General features: G+C 38.4%; 1 long non-coding RNA gene across 1 annotated transcript; it reads left to right on the top strand.

Moving 5' to 3' along the window:
- Positions 1-374: 374 nt before the first annotated feature.
- Positions 375-4,689, top strand: LOC147645390 (uncharacterized). The gene is made up of 3 exons (XR_015282383.1): positions 375-764; positions 1,669-1,769; positions 2,483-4,689. It is a non-coding gene; the product is annotated as an uncharacterized LOC147645390 (long non-coding RNA).
- The last annotated feature ends 1,544 nt before the right edge of the window (positions 4,690-6,233 follow it).

Genomic DNA, 6,233 nt, shown 5'->3' with positions numbered 1-6,233 from the left:
AAAACAGTTTTCTCATGGCCTCTCAGGGCTTCAAATCTCCCAACAGTTTTCTCATTGCCTCTCAAGGCTTTTAATCTTCCAGCACTTCACTATACTATAATTACTCTTTACTCAAATTTACACTTTGAACACTATTCCTCTCTAGATCCTATATCATGAATTAAAGGAGTTCTTTTCAGGACTTCATTGTCCATCTCTATAGTTTTAACAGGGAGATATTTCAGCTTAATTAAAGCATCTTCTTAATTCTCTACCTTCTTTGAAGCTTCTTTTCTTTCCTGTCACTGGTAGTTTATAAAGTCTCTTTTCATGTTGATCTCTCTCTCTCTCTCTGGATAAAAAGATTAATCCGCAAGTCTCATCTGGGTAATGAAAGAGTTAAAATCTTGCCCAGGCTTTTGTAGATGGTTCGAGGATCTCTGCCGAACAGGAGCTGGAGCCGTCTGCGAAGGGAAGTTTCTCATGGCTGCTTTAGAGCGTGTAGTCTCTGCTCCAACCTGCTGCAAGTCTAGGGCCTCCCTCTTTCTTCACTGGGCAGTTTCTAGTGAATTAGTTACAGCAAAACCTGCAGCAGAGCCAGAGATCGGCTCGGCCCGGGGAAAACCTTCCCCAGGCCCCCCCATCTCCCGGCCGGGAGCCGCTGGGCCCGGCCCCATCCCCGCCCGGCCGCATGGCCTGGGCAGGGACGAGAGGCCTGGAGCTCAGCCACCCTCCACAGCCAGAAAACAAAGAGAACCCAGAGAGCTCTGCTTTTACATTTTAAGGTAGGGTTCACAAGTTGATCCCACTTTTCAATGGCCTAAACTGCTGTCAATTTTCAGCAATGACCGATAATTGGTCAGGAGAAAAGACTCCAAGCACTTCCCAGCAACTCCAACTCCCTTAAAGGTAAAGTAACTCCATGACAGGGCCTCTTTATAATCAGGAAATATAAAAGGAATATTTTTTCTGAGTTCAGAAATAAGAGCTGTGATGAATGATTAGTCATAGTATAGACGAATTACATAAACACATATGGGTAAAATCAGAAAGGCCAAAGCATACAATGGGCTAGAGTCAGCATGGATACAAAAAGACAGTAAAAACATGTTCTCTATAAATGGTATGTTGAAAGAAAATATAAAAACTAAGGTCCTTAGTTAAGTGGGAAAGAAAACAAACATAAGAATAAAGAGTCAGAAGTTGCTTTCTCAAACAGTAAATTTCTTAATCAGTTTAAGTCAGGTCTCAAGAACTAATTGTGACCTGTGTTTTGAACTAAGGAATATGATCAAAAGCTTGGATAAGCAAATGCTATAGAAATTGCAGTTATTTTCAGATTGTTATCTGTATCTAACCTATCATGCCCTATCCCACCAGATTCTTCCTTAAGGGCCCAACAGATGAGGGCAGTGTCCCCAGGTTCCCATCTCATGGAAGATGAGGCAGGACTGTGTGTGTGTGTGTGTGTGTGTGTGTGTGTGTGTGTGTGTGTGTGTGTGTGTGTGTCTGTGTGTGTGTGTGTGTGTGTGTGTGTGTGTGTGTGTGTGTGTGTGTGTACAAGGTGAGAAGAGCAGCAGCTGCCTCTTTACAGGGTTATGGGGCTGTCAGAATACAGAAGGCATGTCTGAGTGGCAGTCATGCAATATATCTTTAGTAGCACAACTTTTGACCTTCTCTTCAAAACAGGCAACCGGAACACAAGCAGAAATGTAGGTTAGATGGACTTACAGCAAACTGAAAAACTGTCTGCCCAAAGAGTAATTCAGGCTGCTGCAGAAACCAGAAAGGTAGGCTGTAAATGCTTAAGATTTAAAAACCCAATAAATTTTACTAAGTTATCATTGTGGGGTATCTGGGTGGATTACTTCATTCTACTAGATGCTTGTGAGAACTGGAAATAATTACTGTCCTGATTAAGTGCCAAAGTCCTTGTCCAACTTTGGGCATCACTGAAAAAGCCATAATCACCCACCAGCTCCAAAAGCAAACAGGAAACATGACTCTTAAAAAAAATAAATGCATGTTTTAAGCATAAAAAAGACATACGTAAGCATTTGTCCAATGTACAAAAGGTTGCTATAAAGAAGACAAGAGAGCATCTATTTTAGTTTCTGCTATATGAGCAAGAAGGTTAAATCAAGACAATTTGCAGCCTAGAGGATTTGGATTAGAAACTAGAAGAGGATATGCTATTCTGTGGACAGGTGAGTAAAGGAACACACAGTTTCTTCTCTGGAGATTGTCAGGGCTTGCTTTGAAGTACACAGAGACTGATTAGAATGTGAGCCTGAACAGCATCACTTCTTATCTGTTTTAAACTTTCATTTTTCCTAAACCTTTAATTACTGCTTTGTAGTTTTTATCCTACAACTGAAATTTCTGCAAAGAACTGACAATATTTTTTAAATTTTATTTTTTAAGGTGTTTATGTTCCTAACATTTTAGAAGTTCCTTCCTAGAAAAATCTTAGCTAATTATTATGCTAACCTTCTCTTTCCAGGTACATGCTTGAAAGGAATGAAACAGCTACTTATGTTTTTCTTGAAATTGATGGAAGACAGAGAAAATATATAGGCAAAAAAAAATTGCTGGACATAAAGTAATCATATAATGGGCAAGGGAAAAGGCAGTAAAGGCAGGAAAAGGAAGGTAATAGAGTAGGGCTGAACTGTGGATAATTTGAGGGACCTATGGAACTCACAGGTCTGAGACACCATTTCCCAGGTCTTGGAGAAAAGCACACCAATATATCACTTTAATTTAAAGGACATAAACAAACCAATCAGTAAAAGTGTCTTTCGTTCTCTCTGAAGAGTCATGAAGCACATTAAAACAGTAAGAACAACCTGGAATGTATCCTTCTTCTGTTTGAATACTGACATTTCTTGTATAGACTTTCGTGATTTACCATGCTTGAATTTGGCTTTAACAACAGTAAAAGAGGTGCTGTCAATAAGCAATAATCTGTTGTCTTTTCCGTTCCATCTCCCTAACTAAAAGAGCAAAACTAATATGCATTTGTCACCTGTAGACACCCACTGAGCCTAGATTAGGCCTGAATTGTCACTGGAAAGAGATGAAAGTAAATTCTGGTCACAGTCCAGATCCTGACTTAGTCTGGGACAGGAAGGCGGAGCTAAATGAGCACATTAATTCCAGAATTTAGTTTTCTAGATTCTCTGCTCATCTTTGCAGCAGAAAAGAGGTGAAGCTAGAAGAAGATGGGTGAATATACTAGAAAAAATGCTTAAGCACATGAATCAGTTTTCAGAAAAAGCATTGAGTCTTACACTGCTGGCTTGCACAGACTAGAGAAAAGTGAAAACACACTTAGTCTCCTCTTATTAAAAATGCAAAGGTAGAATATTAGAGTCTTTAATGCAGAATTTCTCCACTGAAAAAGAAAATTATACACCAAGATAATACAACCAACAGTAGTACAATAGAAATGAAATAACTGATTGTCTTCTATATAAGTGATTGTAAATTTGCAACATTGAGTTATATAATTAAATAGGAAAAAATTAGTATCTAAAGCTACTTAACCTGCACTTACATTAATAACCATCACACTGGTGTTTTGGTTGCCTCCCCAGAAATCTTGAAAACTTTGAAAAAATTAACTTTCACTACCATAGCAAAGATTGCGTGATTATTATAGAGGCATCATGGCCCCAAAAAATAAGTTCACCCTGAGTCTGTTTAGGTTCTGTCCTATCTTTCTGTTATAGAAGTTCTCTTTCAACAGGACTAATCTATCAAAGCTACTTGTTTTGTACATCAGATTCCTCCACAATCTACTTAATACTTCTGTACTTTCCATAGTAACAGCAAAATACAACAGCAGTTGTAAAAGAAAAATAAAAAAAAATTGGTGTTTCTACTATGCTGCTACTTAACCTTATGAAACTTCTAAGTGATCCAAACATGAAGAAATACATATGCTTTTTATACTCCCAAGTATACTTTCTTCATGTCTAATTGATCAATGGGTGGTCCAGCTACATGATGGAACATTCCACAACAGTCTGCTGTGCAGACAGAACAGGAAGCACATGACCTGACACCTACCATTCACTGTTTTTTATACAATTAATTTCTCTCAGTTGCTGACACATCTTTTATAATGCTTTCCAAGAGTTTTCTTTGGAAACCAGTGAGATTTTTTTAAAAGAACATGGATCTCAATCTGAAAACACTTCACTGAAGCATATCTATTTCTAAGAAACGCAGATTGAAATACAAACCTTCCATGAATCTAAGGACAGGAAACCCTTCCCCCCTCAAAAAACTTATTATTCTCATACGATGAGCAACCCACATTCATTCACTTTAAAATTACTGCCAGTAGAAGAATTTCAGTACAGATCTAATTCATCAGTAAGAAAATGTTCAGTAGGAAAATTCTATTATTCACCCAGAAGGGAGGGGTGTCCATAAACGTGTGGGTGTTACATGGAAGTAATCATTTTGCTTTGCTTTGTTTCAAGTTACTGGCTTTTAGCCCAGATTTTCAACCCATCTAATTTGTTGAAGTGGCTAATTATCTCACTGTCATGAGCACTTAATAAACATTAAAATAATTGCTTTTTGCAGAGTGGGTAACCCTGAAATGATTATATACTCTCTTTCCTCCCCCAAAATGAATCCATTACTTATCATTTTGTCTGCTTACATCTGATAGCATGATGTATCTCAAACTACAAATCTCCAAACCACAGGATCTGTGCTAGACAGTTTAAAAGCACAATTCCCTTCTAAATCAAAAAAATTAACTCTGCAGACTGGGTATACATTGCAAAAATAAGCAAATCTGGGATTTTTTTAAATCATCTCTGTATTTACCATTCATTACATATGGAGATGTCTCATCTTCTAATGTGGTGAAGATGAAGGTTATTAAGCTACTACCATTACAGTGGCTATGCCATAAAAGAATGATGCTAGCGTAAACACACACAAGAAATCCAACCTTGAACCCCCACATTCTTCAGCCAAACTCTAGAACCATGTACAACCACATTATTGTTGCTGTCAGGCAGCAATGCTGCTATGCATGGCCACCAATGCTAAAGTTGTGCCTCACCTCTATTACTCAGGCTTGTCTAGCCTTGGTTTCTGCAGCCCCTCAAAGCTGGGCAGGGGCTGAAGCCAATTCTCTCACCAGAAGCAATTCCCCTCCTCTCTGCAGCAAAGAGCCATCAAAGACATTGTGCAGTTGAGTGAATCATCATGCAGTTTTTCCACTTCTGGTGATGAGCAGCTGACATTTAGGTTAATGGCGAGCTGTAGAATCCCATGGCCCATAGGACAGAAAACATACCCCAAAGCCACTAGCAGGACATCTTGGGGAAGAAAGCAATCTTACTCTCTTTCTTCACAAAGGAATCAATTTGCTTGAGACTGGAAAACAGTTGATAAGAGATACAGGAGGAGCAAAAGAGGGAAAAAGGCTTAATTTTCTCTCCACCTCCTTCCAGAAACTCAATTCTCCTCCCAGGAAAAAGGTTTAATAGGATAGCAATCTTTCCATCCTTATTATGGCAAGTCCAAATGAAATTCCAGTGACCTAATTTCTATGCCAAATACCCCTGAACTGCAAGCCGAAGAGGCCAGTTATCTTCTGACCTACCCCAAAACAAAATCAGGCTCCCTCTTTTTGTTTTTTCCCTTTTATTTGGGCAATTTCTGTGTTTACACATTGTGCCAAAGATAGGCCAGAAAAGTTTTGTCCTCCCAAATCTGACTTACTTTATTGCACTGGATCACAACAGTGACTGAAAAAACAGTTAAAAAGAAATCCTGAACCCTCAATTCAAACACCAGGAGGATATTATCTTTTGTTGCTGAACAATTACTACCAGTTATAATCCTATATGATCAGCGTAGCCCTTTGTGGCTCAGAGTTCCTCTGATGTCAGTGGAGATCTACTTTTCAATTAATTCATAAAGAGAAGCATACATATTTCTATTGCAACTCCCAATTTAATATCTCACAAATAGTACATAAACTCTCTGGTAAATGTGGAACAGATGAGCTTTAAAATAGTGTTATTGATATCATTGAATGCTGTCAATATCACTGAGTCAGTCAAACTGAGAACTAATGTTGACTTAACATCTGTCACTCTCCATTAATGAAAGCTTTATAGATAAAGATATTAAAATTCCGCATGTGATGGGGAAAGAAGAAGTATTCTTTAATGACAGAAGTCTTACAAAAATCTAATGACAGTTCGGATCTGTAAATC

This window comes from Cyanistes caeruleus, unplaced genomic scaffold, assembly GCF_971803275.1.
Source record: "Cyanistes caeruleus unplaced genomic scaffold, bCyaCae1.hap1.1 HAP1_SCAFFOLD_389, whole genome shotgun sequence".
Classification (NCBI taxonomy): Eukaryota; Metazoa; Chordata; class Aves; order Passeriformes; family Paridae; genus Cyanistes; species Cyanistes caeruleus.
Note: the sequence above shows the minus strand (reverse complement) of the source record. Positions and strands in the feature narration are given on the sequence as shown.